General features: G+C 36.2%; 1 protein-coding gene across 1 annotated transcript in view; it reads left to right on the top strand.

The window, feature by feature from the left end:
* Nucleotides 1-3,196: 3,196 nt before the first annotated feature.
* Nucleotides 3,197-18,724, top strand: part of si:ch211-180f4.1 (uncharacterized protein LOC100144405 homolog) — a 35,866-nt gene continuing 20,338 nt past the window's right edge. Inside the window, exons 1-2 of the mRNA XM_051116829.1 lie at nucleotides 3,197-3,298; nucleotides 12,932-13,458. The gene's annotated coding sequence lies outside the window, so the exon portion shown is untranslated. The remainder of the gene's footprint in view (nucleotides 3,299-12,931; nucleotides 13,459-18,724) is intronic.

Genomic DNA, 18,724 nt, shown 5'->3' on the forward strand with positions numbered 1-18,724 from the left:
CAGTCTTCAGTGTCACATGATCCTTCACAAATCATTCTAATATGATGATTTGAGCTCAGAAACATTTATTATTTCAGGATTCTTTGAATAGAAAGTTCAGCATCAAGAACAGCATTTAGCTAAAATAGAAATCTTTTGTAATAAATCAGCATATTTTTCATGATTTCTGAAGGATCACGTGACACTGAAGACTGGAGTAATGATGCTGAAAATTCAGCTGCACATCACAGAAATAAATTACATTTGACAATATATTCACATAAAAGCAGTTATTTTAAATTGTAAAAAAAAAATCAAAATGTTACTGTTTTTGCCGTATTTTGGATCAAATAAATGCAGGCTTGGTGAGCAGAAGACACTTCTTTAATAACATTAAAAAAACTTTTGACTGGTATTGTAGATTACATTACATGTTCAAATACTTGAAATCAGACTACAGTTACTTTTTTATGGATTACATAATTACATATGATTCTCCCTAATTCCTCTTCCTCATCTTTTAAATGTTCCTTTCTAAAAAAGCCTACGGCTTGTATACATACATTCAGAAAGTCTTCCAGTTTTGTGAGTATTCACACAAGGATCAGTCAATAGTCAGGTTGGATTTACAAAAATCACTGCAGGTATTGCAGAAGTATTTCAACATTGCATCAAGTACTGATGAACACTGATTTTTATTTGAATTATCACTCAGTAGTTTATTTAACTATATTTCTGTCTTTGAAAGGCTTTTGTCTTTTAAACATTAAAATGCACAAATTCACAAATGTTTGTCATCTGATCCTCCTTCAACAGTGAAATAGATTTTAAAATAAATATTTTATTAATTATCACATTTGCATGTTTATCGTCTCGCTGACATTTATTTTGACTGATTTTAAAATTATTTATTTGAATGTAACATTTTTTTATGATTTACTTAATGATTAGTCTTTTATTAAACTCAAACCCCTGCAGTTCCTTCACCAACGCCAGTAATCTAATGTTTAATGCACTTCATGTTGTTAATAGCAAATGAAATACGTTTTCTTACTCTTTGTATTTTTATGTCAATATGGTACAATATTGTCTTGTTTAAATCAAAGAGTTTGGTCAAAAGTAATCAAAAAGTAGTCTGATTATATTACCTAAAATGTGCATGTTATGGATTTCATTACCTACAATTTTTGTCATGTAATTTGGAATCAGTAACGATTACAATTGTATGTCACCTACCCGGCTTATATACAGTATATCTGTATACTTGGTACTAAAATAGTTGCATTATCAAGACTGCACCTGAGCGAAAAGACCAAGATATCCATAAATAATCCCTCTTTTGTTTTCTCAACCTAAAAAATTGGATGAGATAATACATGCCTTCTCCTGGTGGGGGAATGTGAAAATGAACGAAAAAATCCAAAAACAAATCCCTGAGGGACTCCGTTTTGTATGTCAGGCCTCCTCCGGGACGGCAGCCTTCGGGGAGTAGAGAATAGATATTAATTAAAGCCAGGCTACGACTCAGGCGCGGTAGGACCCCGCACAACACGCTGATTAACCAAAGCCCACAATGCTCCTCAAACCGACTTTCATTTCCCCCGAAATGCAAACAGAAAGAATGATGAAAGCGGCAGGCTTCTTTTAACGTGTTGACGACGCCTGTGCCGTAAGCTACAGAGAGAGAGAAGGGGAAAGAACTGTTGGTATTTGCGAAGAGATGCAGACGAGACGAACCTGGAATAACCTTCTGAAGATGAAGCGTGTTAAAGAAAGTTTGGCAGGTGGAACTTTTAGTTCATGAACTGTGGCTGTGTTTAGGATAACGGCATGCTTCTCCTTCAGTATGGCCTACTAGAAACAACCATCCATAATATATTAGCGTTGTGCTGGTGTGTTTTGCATACCGTTTCATTTGTTTTACAGTGTGTGCTGCTGTTCATTGTGCCAGAATTTCAAACCGCCGATGTCGTCTTCACAACACACCATAAACTCAATTGAGCTGCAGTCAAATAAAAGCACAGGACCAAAATCTAATTATTCCTCTTTGTAAATTTCATATAACAAAGGACTGTGGAATAACTGATATTTGAGAGCATAAGGCCTGCTTTTATTGTTCTGGTGCCTCGGGCGCAGCTGCAGATGGCACATGAGAGACCTGAGCGTCGGGTCGCTGATTTTTATTGCGCTCGATGGACTTTAGTAGCTTCACGCTGCAGGTTTGCTTTAATTGCTCCTCACCCAAGGTCCCACTGATGAAGATCTTCAGTAAGGCTCATTAACTCCCAATTAACGGTCTGTTTACACCACCACCTGTAAGTGCTCTGTTTATGTCTGTTCAACATGGATCCATAACAGCAGCAACAATAATCCTGTAGATTAAATGAACACACTCTAGGGTGAGAGAAAAAAAAATGCATTACGGAGTAATGCATATGAGTCCTCTGTTTGGTTTGTTAACTGCTGATGTTCAGCTTTTAAGAACTGCTGTCAAAGCTGCAATCCCAGCTCACTGTCCTTGTGCGTGTGCAGGAAGACCCGATAATTGGGAAACGGTGCCATTTGTGAATACAAATTGTTTTTAGCAATTCAGTTAAAAAGGTAATGGTTGAACTTTAAATAAAACATGTTTTTCCACGTCAGGCTCAAAGTACAGGGTCTGTAAGTATTGTAAATTGCATATAGTCTAATATTATATTAGTGGTCAAAAGGTATCAGAATTGGATGTAGTGTGTAATATCTCCACCTCCTAGTGGCACAAGTTTCCCACCACATCTAATTTTCCAAAAAACAAACAAAACTTCAAAGTAGCTTACTGTATTTTTCATTGCTTTTAGCCCAATCCTAAACCACTACATTACATTAACTTTATCAAAGTAAGTTTTTTTTTATTATTATTATTAAATAGATTTAATTAAATGTAATTGTGATGAATAGTGCCCTGGAAACACTAATGTTCTGTTTTTACTTTTTATTTTACATTTAAACACTAGGCTACACTGTGTCAAATCCTCAAATAATGGGACTCATTCTCAGAAGTAGGCTATTTAAACTTTTACAGAGAGACAGAAGGGGAAAGAACTGTTGGTATTACGAAGAGGCGTAGAGACGAACCTGGAATAAGCTCCTGAAGATAAAGTGTGTGTTAGAAAGTTTGGGAGGTGGAACTTTTAGTTCATGAACTGTGGCTCTGTTCAGGATAACAGCATACTTCTCTTTCTATTTTTACAGTATCTGTACGACCTACTAGAAACCACTCAGAACACTTCAGCAACTGCATAGCAACTCCTTGGCAACCACTCACACTGGAATTGTGCAGGTGAGTTTTGCACAAACACCACTCACATTTGTAATTTTTACCCAAACAACCACTCAGAGCACTGTAGCATCTATATAACTCATTAGAAACCACTCAGACTCCTTAGCAACTCCTTGGCAACCACTACAAGACACTAGCATTGTGCTGGTGAGTTCTGCACAAACACCACTCACATTTGTCTTTTATGCCCATGCAACCACTCAGAACATTGTAGCATCTACACAGCAACACATTATAAACCACACAGAACACCTTCGCAACTGCATAGCAACACCCTGGAAACACCTGTAGAATGCATTAGAAACTATGCATTACAACTTGTCAACTGCATAGCAACGCCTTGACAACCACTCACACTAGAATTGTGCAGGTGAATTTTGCACAAACGCCAATCATATTTGTCCTTTATGCTCTAGCAACCGCTCCAGAACACTATAGCATCTACGCAGCAACACATTAGAAACTACTCAGAACACCTTTGCAACTGCATAGCAACCCCCTGGCAACCACTACAACACACTAGCATTGTTCTGGTGAGTTTTATGACTCACAATTGTTCTGCATAGCAGTGCTTTAGAAACCACTAAGAATAGCTTAGCAACTGCATAGCAACTCCCTGGAAACCACATACAACACAAAAGTATTGCGCTGGTGAGTTTTACACAAAAAATGCAACTCACATTTGTCCTTTACGTCTTAGCAACCGCTCAGAACGCTATAGCATCTACACAGCAACACATTATAAACCACACAGAACACCTTCGCAACTGCATAGCAACACCCTGGAAACACCTGTAGAATGCATTAGAAACTATGCATTACAACTTGTCAACTGCATAGCAACGCCTTGACAACCACTCACACTAGAATTGTGCAGGTGAATTTTGCAAAAACACCAATCATATTTGTCCTTTATGCTCTAGCAACCGCTCCAGAACACTATAGCATCCACGCAGCAACACATTAGAAACCACACAGAACACCTTAGCAACTGCATAGCAACACCCTGGCAACCACCCACAGAACACTAACATTGTGTGTGTGAGTTTTGCTCAAACACCACGCATATTTGTCCTCTGCGCTCTAGCAACCACTCATAACGCTATAAGACCTGCATAGCGATGCATTAGAAACCAATAAGAACACCTTAGCAACTGCATAGCAACCCCCTGGCAACCACTACAACACACTAGCAATGTGTGAGTGTTTTTTTTCACAATTAAACACTTCTCACAATTGTCCTCTGTGCTCTAGCAGCCACTCATAATGCTATAGCATCTACATAGCAATTCATTAAAAACCATTTCGAACACCTTAGCAACTGCATAGCAACTCCCTGGAAACCACACTAGCACTGTGAAATGTCTGACTTGAATGTTGCATACTTTCAGTGACCTGTTAATTATATCAGTAGTCGTTCATGAGGACACAAATGGCACCAGTTGTTGAAAATGACCCAGTCGCCACATCAATTTAAAATCTCATGAAATTGTTCATTCTATTCTAATGAATCTGTGGTATCAAGCAGGTCTCTGAAAGCCGGAGACGGCGCGGTTAATTAGCGTCTGAATATCAGTTTCATAAGCGGTAAAACGCCGCTGTTCTGCAGCAATTTTTTTCTGTGCTGCTTATACAATGACCTTTTCCTCTGTATCACAAAAATGAGAGTGGAGAGGAAAGGGGAAGAAAAGGAGGCTGCTTAAGAAAAAAAGAAAGGAAATCTTGTTGAAAAATTCATAATAACTCAGAATAGAAGCTTGCATGCATGTCATTGTGCAAAGCCAGACTTCAGAAGCCTTTCAAAGCCAATGTGAAGCAGAGTCCTGCAGTGATCCTGGTTTCTGTCTCTCATGGGTTCGTTTCTCCTCGCTCCGGCGCTTCTGTGTCCTTTAGCATATACTGAATTACAATGACCTATTTTGTCAATGTCGAGCCCTAACGAGGCAGAGAGAACAGGCGGTCTGCGGCGCTATGACAGTCATTAGAAGCCACGACTGCAGCAAGGTCTCGTAAACGCAGCAAACATCTTTACATAAATAACTGCGCCCCATCTACGGCGAGAAAGAGACGACACGCTGGAAATATCATATCAATATGCACAGATGTAATATGTGTCTTTGCCTGGCGGAGGTTTTTATTGGGTTGTTAACTTTATTATTGCGGTTATTTGCTTTGTGAGCGTAGCATAGATTTACATTTGACACTTTTACTCACTTATGATGTTAGTCAAGGTTTTTAGTGTGTTGCTATGCAGTTGCTACGGTGTTCTGACTGGTTGCTAAGGCATAAAAGACATGTGAGTGTTTTTCCATACAAAAATCACCTGCACGATGATAGTGTGCTGTTTTAAAGTGCTTCATTCAGATTGTGTATTGCCAATTATTTGATAATATTTTGATAATATCACATATCATGAATCATTTGATTTAGATTGGAACTTTGTATATCACAAATCTTCTGATTCAGAATCGTTTGATTCAGAATGGGACTTTGGAGTGGGTTTGTGAATCTTTTAATTCAGATCACAGCCTCAGAGTGTCACACCCTGTGGACTGTTTTTTTTCCCCATGTGTGCCCTTATTTGGTCTTTCCTGTTCCGTCTCTAATTATTACGTCGCTGCTTAATCGATTTCACCTGTCTCCCCCTGATTAGTCTGTGTATTTAAGTTTGGTTGTGTTCGCAGTTTGGTTGTCGGTTATTGTTTACGTCACTCCGTTTGTTTAAAGTCTTGTGCGTTTTATTTATGTGTGGATTCCCTGCTATTCCTGTTCGTTCCTGTGGATTATTTAAATGAACTCTATGTTCCGAGCTCCCCGTTCCTACTCCTCATTCCCCGCACACCACGACGCTGACACAGAGCGGGTTCCTGAATCATTTTGTGAATTAAATGATTTAAAATCATGAATCATTTATTTAGATTGGAACCTTCAGTGTGGGTTTGTGAATCTTTGGATTCAGATCAGGACTTGTATCGAAAATCTTTTTTTCTAATTTATATTTTTTTATTAAATAGTACAGAACATCCAAAAATACAAATCCTATAAAGGGGTCATCGGATGCTAAGTTCACTTTTTCATGTTGTTTGAACATTACTGTGTGTTGTCAGTGTATGTACAAATCTACTCTATAATGATAAAAATCCATGCAGTGATTTTTAATGAATCTGTAAAAATAATATCCCCTTTTTCAAATCGAGCCGTTCTCAGATGCCTGTCGGTGTGACGTCACATGACAGAGGCCACTCCCACCATAGTTGATTGACATGAGCGTCTGACCTCAGATCAGCTGTAACAGTCCGACCTCTTTGTTCTGATGCTGGAGCAGGGATGTAAGTTAGACAAGAATATCTCTGATTGAGCGACTGAGGTGTTGTGTTGCTGGATGTAATAATGAACACAGTGGTCGTCATTTACTCCCGACATCTGAGCCGCTGAAGATGCAGTGGATTATGTTTGTTTGTGAAGGGAATGCGCCTCCTGATCCGCATATATCCGTCTATGTTCACACGAATCATTCATGATCCAGCTTCACTTACAGCAGAAGTGAGTATAAGGGGTTTTTATGAATCTTTGCGATCGCCTTTCCTAATAATGTGCTAGTTAGCAAGTTTAGCGGCTAAACACGGCTAAAGTAAACAGGCTCGTCACTCCACAGAGAGAAGAGAGGGGCGGGGCGAGCAGAGCTCATCTGCATTTAAAGGAACAACCCCTTAGAATGGGATGATTTTTGCAGAGCTGATTTTGACAAGGTAAAAAGGGTGTTGTTTTACACAACCATTGAGAATTTTTAACCAAAGTATATTATAGACTTTTCCTATAGACCCTAAAGAATCATATCAACTTGTGGAAAATGGGCATCTGATGGTTTTACTGTGGTTTTACTATAGTAAACGTGTAGTAACATCGCTTGTAATGATTTTTAAAGGCATAGAAATTAGTAGGGATGCTGTGACATGTCTCTAACAATATCCAGTGACTACTAAATTGTCCTTAGCAATCATTTTGATCAAACAATTACATTTCTGCTGTTATGTCCCCAGCAATGCCAAAATCATAAAGGACAAATGTGAGGGGTGTTTGTCTGTGCAAAACTTGTCAGCACAATGCAAGTGTATTGAGGGTGGTTTCCAGGACATTGCTATGCACTTGCTAAGGTGATCTGAGTGGTTTCTAGGGCATAAAGGACAAACGTGAATGGTCCCTGTGCAAACAGCACCGTCCCCTTTAAAAAGTCAAAATTTTATAAGCGTCACAGAAGCAGTCTAATAATAGATATTTGAACATTCAGATTTGTTCTATCATGACAGAACAGACACCCTCGGTTCACACCGGTCCCCGATGGCTTTCGCTGTGAGTCAGACGCGTGGCGGTGCTGTGTGTAGGACTGGCTCATGCTTTTACTCAACACTTCATGATTCAGCACTCCAGCCCTACATCTGCTCCAACTACACAACTACATCACTGCAAAAACGCACGACACAATACCGTTTTAAAGTACTGCGTTGTCCAATAAAGAAAAGTAATAGCAGTGAAAGGTTACTTGGCTGAAACACAGCGCAGTCCTCAAGAAAGAGCACGTGTAGGACAGACTTCTTTAATCGTGGTGTTTACAAAAGAAGCTCACTTGACTGTGTGTGTATCAGCGGGCCACTGAAGTCAAAGGCCCGTCCCACGAACCGGCCCTGCGGGAATTAATATTTGCCTGCTTAATCCTTCTTAATCCCAGATTTCAGAGGATGTGATTGTTTTTCACTGCGCGTGCCAAAGCTGTAAGATAGCCACAGGTTCTCTTTGAGAGGACATTAATGACAGTGAAAATAGGCGGAACAGTTTTTATTTTAAACTTTGGCTGCTCTATTTAGTACGACCTACAGGGCAATCTGTCATCATTATCAAACTCATTTTGTTCAATTCTTTATCTATTGCAACAAATTTTAAATGTATCGTTGATTATTATTTTATTCCCATATGGCAAACACTACTACTAATAATAATAGAAATTATTATTATTATTATTATTATTATTATTATTATTTGCAAATGTTTTGGTACTCACGTTTGTTTGTTTGTTTATTTGCATTGGAACAATACAAAAAAACAGAGAAGAAAAGTCAGATCTGATACAATTCCACACAGAACCCAAAAAATGCACTGGCACCCTTAACTTAATATTTGGTAGCACCCGCTTTAGAAAAAATAACTGAAATCAATGGCTTCCTGTAACCATGAATGAGTTACTGCTCCAGGTCATTCAGATTTGAAGGATGTCTTCTCCCAGCTGCTGTTTTAAGATCTCTGCACAGGTGTTCTATGGGATTCAGATCTGGACTCATTGCTGGCCATTTCAGAACTCTCAAGTGCTTTGTTTGTAACCATTTCTGGTGCTTTTTGAAGTGTGTTTGGGGTCATTGTCCTGCTGGAAGACGCAGCTTTCTGACACTGGCCACTACGTTACACCCCAAAATTCTTTGGAAATCATCAGATTTCGTGATACCGTTCACACAGTCAAGGCATCCAGTGCCAGAAGCAGCAAAGCAAACCCAAAACATCTTTGAACCTCCACCATGTTTGACTGTAGGGACTGTGTTCTTTTCTTTGAAGGCCTCATTTTTTTTCTGTAAACAGCGCCATGACCTTTACCAAAAAGCTCTACTTTTGTCTCATCTGTCCACAGTACATTCTCCCAGTAGGACTGTGGTTTTGTCACATAAGTTTTAGCAAACTCCAGTCTTGCTTTTTTATGCCTTGGTGTCAGCAGTGGTGTCCTGCTGGGTCTCCTACCATAGCGTCCCTTTTCATTAAGATGGTGACGGATAGTGCGAGCTGACACTGTTGTACCCTGTGTCTGCAGATCAGCTTGAATTTGTTTCGAAGTTAATCTGGGTTCTTTATCCACCATTCGAACAATCCTTTGTTGTAATTTTTCATTAATTTTCTCTTCCGTCCACGTCCAGAGAGGTTAGCGACAGTGCCATGGGCTGTAAACCTCTTGATGATATTGGACACAGTGGACAGAGGAACATTAAGATCTCTGGAGATGGACTTGTAGCCTTGAGATTGTCCATGTTTTTTCACAATTTTTTTCTCTCACATCCACAGACAACTCTTACACTTCTTTCTTTTCTCCATGCTCAGTGTGACGCACAACGCAAAGGCTGAGTCAACTTTTTTCCATTTTAACTGGTTGTAAGTGTGATGACTATATTGCCACAGGTGTGTCTAAATACAAATTACAGGAGCATCACATGCTTGAAAAGTGTTTGTGTTTCTTACAGTTTTGACAAGGTGCCAGTAATTTTGTCCAGTCCATTTTTGAGTTGACTTTTCTTCTTTGTTTTTTTTGTGTTCTTGCAATGCAAACAAAAACAGTAAGCACGTGAGTACCAAAACATTTGCAATTGGAACAATTTTCTGAGAGAAGTGTTGCATTTTCTGACAGAATTGCAAAGGTGACAATATTTTTGGCCATGACTGTACATATGTATATATGTGTGTGTGTGTGATTCACTGTCTAATTTGCTTTAAATTAATCTTTCAAATTCAATAAAATCTAAGTTCTATTGAAAGCATTTATAAAATGCTGCTGATTACCACCAAAAATCGTTTAGCTGCATGCTGAAGTTTGTAAAAATGAACAATCAACAATTGTGTGTCAGTCAATTATTTTTAACCGCTAGAAAAATTGTCCCACTGCTCAAAGAATGACTTACAGATCAAGTAATAAAATCAAAAATATGAGCTGCAAGTTTCTCTCCAGAAAGTCTTGCCTCATAGACTGATTCTGTTTTTTCCTGTGACTTTACAAACTGAAGAATGAGTTCAGATGATTTTCTGGAGTAATCGACAGCTTGTCACAGATGCTGTCGATAGATCTTACGTGGAGCGTATTGAACCTGGAAGATTTTTTTGATGTAGAGGTTTTAAGAGTGTATTTTTATATCTTTTGCATATCAAATGCTAAAATACAGCAAAGCTGTAAATAAGTAAGTGTTCTGTTTCCTGGCGCTTTGAGGTTTTGTCAGAGGGCTCGATTTGTATCCTGGGCTCCCTATTACGCTGCCAGTACAAACACAAATGTCACTTTGGTACGAAAGCTTCTGCAAAGAACATAAATGTAAATGCAAAGGTTTCAGAAGCATCTCGCTGGTGTTGTGAAATTTCTTTTCATAGACCGACGATCTCTGACAGTGTGTGCGACGTGTGAAAAACATGCTGATTAAAAATAGAAAGAAAGGCGAAGGCCTTAATGATCATGGGAAGGTCACAGGATTTTTTCTTTCTTTAATAGATGAGAAGAGATACAGAAACTGAGCCAATCAGCTCGGCAAGATAACGGCCGTTAAATCGAACACCCGACGTTTCGTTATCTTTTCAAAATCTTTTAATCTGTTCCCAACCCAATTCTGGTCCATTACATGCTGACCTATGGATCCATCCAGAGTGCATTTGCTCCCACTTCAGAAAGAAACAGAACAAAGTCAGCAAACTTAATAGCTTATTATACTGACATGCTGTTTTGAAAATAGACTGTGAACAACTTCCCTCTTCAGTGAAGACATGATTCAATATATGACCAAGCATTTCTCAGACAGCGAGGAAAGATGACTTTATGTCATGAGGCAGTGAACATTATCTTCCCCTGGCAAAGGCCCATGGGTAAAGCTATTAGTCACCCTTGGTTTTGTTGCGTATTTCAGGGTGTTTTCGTGGCCTCCTTTCCCAACATCTAGTGTGAAATAAAAATGTTCATTACTACAAAAGTTGATGCTTCTAATCTTTTATTTTACAGTCTCATAATATTACCGTATGATTTCAGTGACAAAAAGAGAGCATATTTGATCAAACTGCTATCAGCTGCTGAAGGGCTGTCAAGAGGTGAGGCGTCCCGAAACGTTTCATCATATGAAGGCTACGCTTTTAATTATGACTAAATAAAACCGAGTGCCGAAGCTGTCACAGTCAAAACACATGCAATGACACGTCTGAAATCGGCAAGCACAATGCTGGCAGACCCTGCAACAATAAAATTGGTTATCATAATGCAATATTTTCAGAAATTAAAAAAAAAAAATACATGAAATATTATAAAGCAAGACAATAAAGGTTACTGAACTTAAAAGTAATGTTAAAAAAGGAAAACAAATATCTAAATATCTATTGTTATCTATGTTACCGTATTTAGAATATGAAAAATGACAAAGAAAAATTGATTGCTTAGTATTAGATGATGTAACAATAAAACAAACAAAATGAATAATAATGGTAAGCAAAATTTGTGATGATAAATTGAAAAAAAAAATCACAAAATATATCAAAATATATCTATATATATATATATATATATATATACAAAACAAACAAAATAAATAGTGGTAAGCAAAATTTGTGATGATAAATTGAAAAAAATCACAAAATATATCATAAAAAAAATCTAATATAAAAATCTTATATATATATATATATATATATATATATATATATATATACAAAACAAACAAAATAAATAGTGGTAAGCAAAATGAATGTGTGTACAAAAGAAACCAGCAACCTATATATCATAAAGAGATATAATTAATAAGTGTATAATAAACGAAATTAAATGAAATAAATAATAGATAATAAAAACAGATGAAATGAAAAATAAAACAAAATGACAATACATACATATATATATGATAAAAATATTATACAATAATAAATTAATAAAAAACTAAATGAATAAATAAAAAAACTGATGGAAAAACAAAAACACAATGAGAATGCAAACAAAAAATATAAAATAATAATATAAAATATGTCAAAATAATAAAAATATTAAACAAAATTTCAATATATTAAAAAAATAATACTGTTTATTAATTTAAAACAAATAAAAACAAAATGAAAATACAAATATTAAAAAATATAAAATTATAATTATTGAATATAAAAATTAATAAACACAAATTTAAATATAAAGCTAAAATAAAGATTTCTTAGGTTAAAAAGGAAAACGAAAAAAAAAAAATCAACATCCAAATGTGTATTACCCGTGTTACGCATAATTTTATATGATCAAAAATGTCAAAAAAAGTTTGCTTGGTTTCAATAATAATAATAATAATAAATGTAAACAAAATTCATCAACAAAAGAAAAACAAAGCAAAATACAGCAAAATATATAATAAAATAAAAAATACAAAATGAATTATTATAAAGATTGCTAAAAATAAAAATAGATGTCACAATAACAAATAGTCATAAAGATAAATGAAAAACAGCTTTCTTTCAAAACTATTAATAATTATTAAAAATAGTATTATTATTATAAAGATGACTAAAAACAAACAAAAGAACACACAAGATTGCAAACATAAATATGAAATGTATTTATTTAAAATGACAAATGAATAAACTAAACAAAATATATAAATCGAACAATATAAGGGTGCTAAATCATTCAAAATATATCTGTATATGCAGTACAAAACAAACAGTCCTCCAAAATTCTTCCACAAAGAATCTGAAGCTTTAAAAATGGTTTGTTTCTAACGCTAAGCTCTGTTAAAAATGTCAAGAATCTTTTCTTTGCATGGTCTCGAGAGAAGAAAGGTGTCCGGGTTATTTCTGACATCATGCTTTTGTCTTGAACAGAAATACGAGCCTGTGTGAGCTCAGCGCTGATGGCAGGGGTTATTCTTCACGCCTGACGCTGCCGCAGGAGCTCGACCTGGAGGGACAACGAAAACTGGACCATTACATCATTGCCACGGGATAGAACCATGCCCCGCCCCCCGTGTTCCATTGGCGCAGCCACCTGGCCTGACGTTCCCATTGGTTGATAGCAGCGTAACGGGAAGCAGCGAGGGGGCGTGGCCTCGGCTAGTAAGGGCGCTTCAAATACACTGTAAAAGATGCAGAAGGGAGCGATGCTGATGCTGATGCTGATGCTGGTGATGCTGGTGATGAGAATAATTTCTCACCGGAGGCAAGCTTTCGAACGGACCGAGAGGCTGACGATGGGCTTCACATTTAGGATTAAATAAGCAAACGCAAAATCGAATCAACTGCACAGAGTAGAAGCCAACATTTGCACAAAAAGCAACATAATAGTAGAGAAATAGGTGAGAGAGAGAGAGAGAGAGAGACCCTGGATCGGATCCGTCCTACAGTCGCTGGAGGTAAGGGCGTTTCTGAAAGCATCTCTGTGGTTTCAGTTCAGAAGTTCGGCTGCAAACTTACAAACCGATGATCCTCACCAGAGAATAAAACTAAACCTGCTGTTTCTATGTAGAGTTGCGATGTTGTGCTCTGAAGTTTGGGAGCTCGTTTCTTTCTTTTGGATTCGGTTGAGATTTCATGCAGGTGATGCTCGATTCTCTTCACCTGCTCCTGGACTCAGTGACCCTGCAGGAATCATCCGAAGAGACTCGAATAACACACAGACACTTCAAAATAGCCTTGTTTTTATTTTTCAGTCTGTGTATTTTTCATTTGGGTCACACTTTAAATTACAGTGTGATGTTCCAGCAGTTACTGTGTCATTTTGTCGAACTGTTTGCATATTATTATTGGTCTCACTATATTATTTCATACAGTAATGCAGATTATCACGCTGTGATTTAAAGTTTGAAGTTTATGTGTTTGTTTAAAGGTCTTTCTGTCATGTGAAAACCTTTGTGACTGCAATATTGAGATCAAAACCGTTGAAGTCGTATGTACTTTATAATGTTTTAGTAGTAAAATAATAGTATTTAAATAATTTTTTATTAATATCTTTACAGAAAAAGGTACAGAAGCTGTCACTGGAATAGTACCTTTTCAATAGGTACGCTTTTGTGTCTTATTTACCCCTGAAAGATGCATAAATGAGTGCATATAATACCTAAATAGTACATACGTGACCCTGGATCTCAAAACCAGTCATAAGTTCAGTTTTTTAAAATTGAGATTTATACATCACATGAAAGCTGAATAAATAAGCTTTGTTAGGATAGGACCATTTCAGGGTGCAAAAAAAAAAAAAATCTAAAGAATGAGAAAATCGCCTTTAAAGTTGTCCAAATGAAGTTCTTAGCAATGCATATTACTAATCAGAAATGAAGTTTTGATATATTTACAAGGAAATTTACAAAATATCTTCATGGAACATGATCTTTGCTTAATATCCTAATGATTTTTGGCATAAAAGAAAAATCGATCATTTTGACCTATAAAATGTATTGTTGGCTGTTGCTACAAATATACCTGTGATACTCACGACTGGTTTTGTGCTCCATGGTCGCATATCAGTACATTTTAGTAGGGTACCGCCCCAGTGGCAGCTTTTGTACCTTTCTTCTGAGAGGAATTTGCTACAAAAAATATAACCAAATAATATCACAAATGCAGCTGCATTAGAACAATTACATATCAGGCACATCCGAAAGAAGCAGAAACAATGCATCATAACCTATATCATAGTTGACAACACACTTTTGGCAGAGATGTTTTCTTGCGTTAAGTGCCTTGATGGTTCTGTTTGCATGCACCGAACGAAAACGCGCTGTTTAATTATAGCTGCTCTAAATAAAACCGCGCAGAAGACCTCTGAAGTAGCAAACCAGGAGAAAATGGCCCGTGGGAATATGAGTGAACGTAGCAGAGACGGCACAGGAACCCCTAACACTCATAATGGATGCTTACATCCTCAGTTCATGTGATCTCACACTCCATTTGATTACTAAGTGCGGATTTATTTCCTTGGGCTGCTTTCCCTGATTCTTATGGCTTAATGATAGCACCCCAGAGTCAGATTTCATTGCCAGATCTTTGTTCAGTAAATTGACATCTGTTTTGGCCTACAGTGGTGGACAATTACTACAAGCGATATTTTACTGTGCACGCACCTGATTTTTGTTTTTGCATTTATGCATGTTGTAGACACTTCTCCACACACACACACACATATATATATATATATATATATATATACATAAAGTATCAGTCAAAAGTGTTTGAACAGTAAGATTTTTAATGTTTTTTACAGAAGTCTCTTCTGCTCATTAAGCCTGCATTTATTTGATCCAAAGTACAGCAAAAACAGTGCAATTTTGAAATATTTTTAGTATTTAAAATAAGTGTTTTCTATTTGAATATATTTTAAAATGTAATTTATTCCTGTGATTTCAAAGCTGAATTTTCAGCATCATTACTCCAGTCTTCAGTGTCACATGATCCTTCAGAAATCATGAAAATATGCTGATTTGCTGCTTAAGAAAAATTATTATTATTATTATTATTATCAATATTTAAAACAGTTAAGTACATTTTTTTCAGAATTCTTTGATGAATAGAAAGATTAAAATATCAGCATTTATCTCAAATACAAATCTTTTGTAACATTATACACTACACCATTCAAAAGCTGGGAGTCAGTATTTTTTTTGGGGGGGGGGAGAAATTATAGAAATTAATACTTTTATTTAGGAACGATGCTTTAAATTGATCAGCAGTGATAATTTCTGAACAGAAGATTTCTGTTTCAGATAAATGTTGTTCTTCTGAACTTTCTATTCCTCAAAGAAACCTGAAAAACTACTCAACTGTTTTCAACATAGTAATACTAATAAATGTTTTTTGAACAGCAAATCAGAATATTAGAATGATTTGTGAAGGATCATGTGACACTGAAGACTGGAGTAATGATGCTGAAAATTCAGCTTTGATCACAGAAATAAATTACATTTTAATATATATTCAAATAGAAAACAGTGATTTTAAATAGTAAAAATATTTCACATTTTTTCTGTTTTTGCTGTATTTTGGATCAAATAAATACAGGTTTGGTGAGCAGAAGAGACTTCTTCAAAAAACATTAAAAATCTTACTGTTCAAAAACTTTTGACTGGTGTGTATATATACACACACACACGCCAATGGTGCTCTCTGTGTGTTATGTGTGTGTTGAAGTGTCCCACCTCCGGACCGTGCTGGATGTGGGATGTCTCTCTCCAGCCTGAGTGGTGAAAGTGTTGCTGCCGGTGCTTTGCATAATGCACTGTAGAGTTTAAGATGTACAGAAGCACCGTTGCATTAGTTTGGAGAGGTTATTGAGAGCCAGTGATGCTGTGGGTGGAGAAATGCATCAGGTCTTTTGTGGCCCAGAACAAATGAACATGAAATAACTGTTGGACTTGTCCTTGAGCGAGTCCTCCTGTCCCCTGAGAGACGCTTTCAGCTTCATGTCTCTCCATCGCTGCGTGTCTCTGTCCACATTTCAGCTTATCTGTCTCGCTCACTTTCACTCTGTCTCTCTTGTCCTGTCCACTGCCCATCTTATCTTCCTAATCAGAAATGATTCTCGCTTTCACAGGGCACTAAACGCTAAACTTTAAATTGAAGAAAGAAAAAAAGGAGGCCAGTGAGAAATCAGAGGGTACAGCTCTCATCACTTGATACGTGATCTGATACCTGGTTTTATATTAGAAAACTGGTTCCTCTGAGTGAGTCACATCCAACAAGAAACTGGAATTGGAATGGGAGGAAGATACATTTAGAATTTAAAAAATTAAACTTTTTTTTTTTAAACTGTCTTTATTCAGCAAAATGATACAGGCAAGGGAAATGACTATGGACCCTTTTCATGTGCTCTGCCCAGAATTCAAACAACTGATTCACCCAAAGGTTTAGATACAATCACTATAAATACTCTCTTCATCCACTGGCTACAAAATTGTGTGAATGTTATGACATGATTGTGTGGTTGTGTGTCTTGTTAGGCAGCTTCATGAATGCCCAAAATAAATCTCCCTCAGCAGGATTAATAAAGTATTATCATAATCACCAGCACAATCACACAGCACATGTGTTTCATTAGTCCAACAGTTTTGTGATAAAACATGGATAATTCTGTCATTATTTTAGAATGATTATAACATTACATATTTTTTCTAGATATTTAGATGGAATTCTTTAAACAGAGAACAATGCTGTCGTAACCTTATTTTATTTATTAACTTTAACTTCATTAGCTTTTATTCAAATCATTTTACAGCACCATATAGTGTCAACCACATCATTTTCAGATAACAAACAAAAAAAGAAAAAAATAATCACATCAAAAGTAAAATAAAAGATGTTTTCCATTATATTATTATATTAATTATATTAATATTAATAAAATACATTTCTATTTTGGGATTTCAAACATTGATTATTAATATCATCTTATAGAAATAACTTATATGTTGTGTGCATGATCAATTTATGGGTAATTCATACTGAAACATAAATTGTATTAAAACTAAAAAAAAGCTATAGCTTTTATATGCACTCCTTTGAATTTCATTCTATTTTAATTCTACATCCGTATATTCAAACTGAAATTACAGTTCTGGAACTGAACTGAACTTTAAAAGAATAGCTCACACAAAAATGAAAATTCTGTCATTAATTACTCACTGTCATGTCGTTCCAAACCCATAAGACTTTTGTTCATCTTCGGGAACAAAGATATTTCTGATGAAATCTGAGAGCTTTTTGACCTTGCAGCAACGCAACTGACACGTTCAAGGCCCAGAAAAGTAGTAAGAACGTCATTAAAATAGTCCATGTGACACAATGTTACAAACAGTGTTGGGGGAAACACATTACAAGTAACGCAAGTTACGTAATATTATTACTTTTTCCAAGTAACTAGTAAAGTAACGCATTACTTTTTAATTGACAAGAAAATATGAGTTACTTTTTTAAAATAAGTAACGCCAGTTACTTTCCACCCATTTATTGATTAAAAGCTCTCCTGTCCCCATGTGAGAGAAATCGGGAGTAAGATGTTAGTTCTAGAATAAATGTGAACATGCATTAATTCATCTCACTCACAAAAAACAGATTCAGTGTTCCTCAAAATGAATAAAAACTCTGAAATTCAACTCAGAATGTGATGCAAACCTACAATAATTAAATATGTTAAATAATACAAGTATGCTTTATGCATTTAATCCCATTTTATTAACCAGTGTCTTTGCTGCCGACCTTCGACGATCCAATTCAACATTTGTTTTCCTTTTTTATTGCTGAAGAGTTGACTTTTTTTCTTCTGTGTTCTACTGTATAGACGTGAATTTATGTTTGTCAAAGTCTGAGGCTTTTGGTGTGAAAAGGCTTTTACATTTGCCAAAAATAGAACTTTTTATATTAAAAACAAAGAAGCAAGCCCTGCCCAGATTTAAAAAGTAACGGTAAAGAAAAGTAACGCATTACTTTCCATAAAAAGTAACTAAGTAATGTAATTAGTTACTTTTTTAGGGAGTAACTCAATATTGGAATGCATTACTTTTAAAAGTAACTTTCCCCAACACTGGTTATGAAGCTCTGAGAAAACTTACTGTGTGCAAAGAGAACAAAAATAACGACTTTATTCAACAATTCCTTCTCTTCCGTGTCAGTCTTTGATGCGTGTTCATC

The sequence above is a fragment of the Labeo rohita genome, chromosome 8 (assembly GCF_022985175.1).
Source record: "Labeo rohita strain BAU-BD-2019 chromosome 8, IGBB_LRoh.1.0, whole genome shotgun sequence".
Lineage (NCBI taxonomy): Eukaryota > Metazoa > Chordata > Actinopteri > Cypriniformes > Cyprinidae > Labeo > Labeo rohita.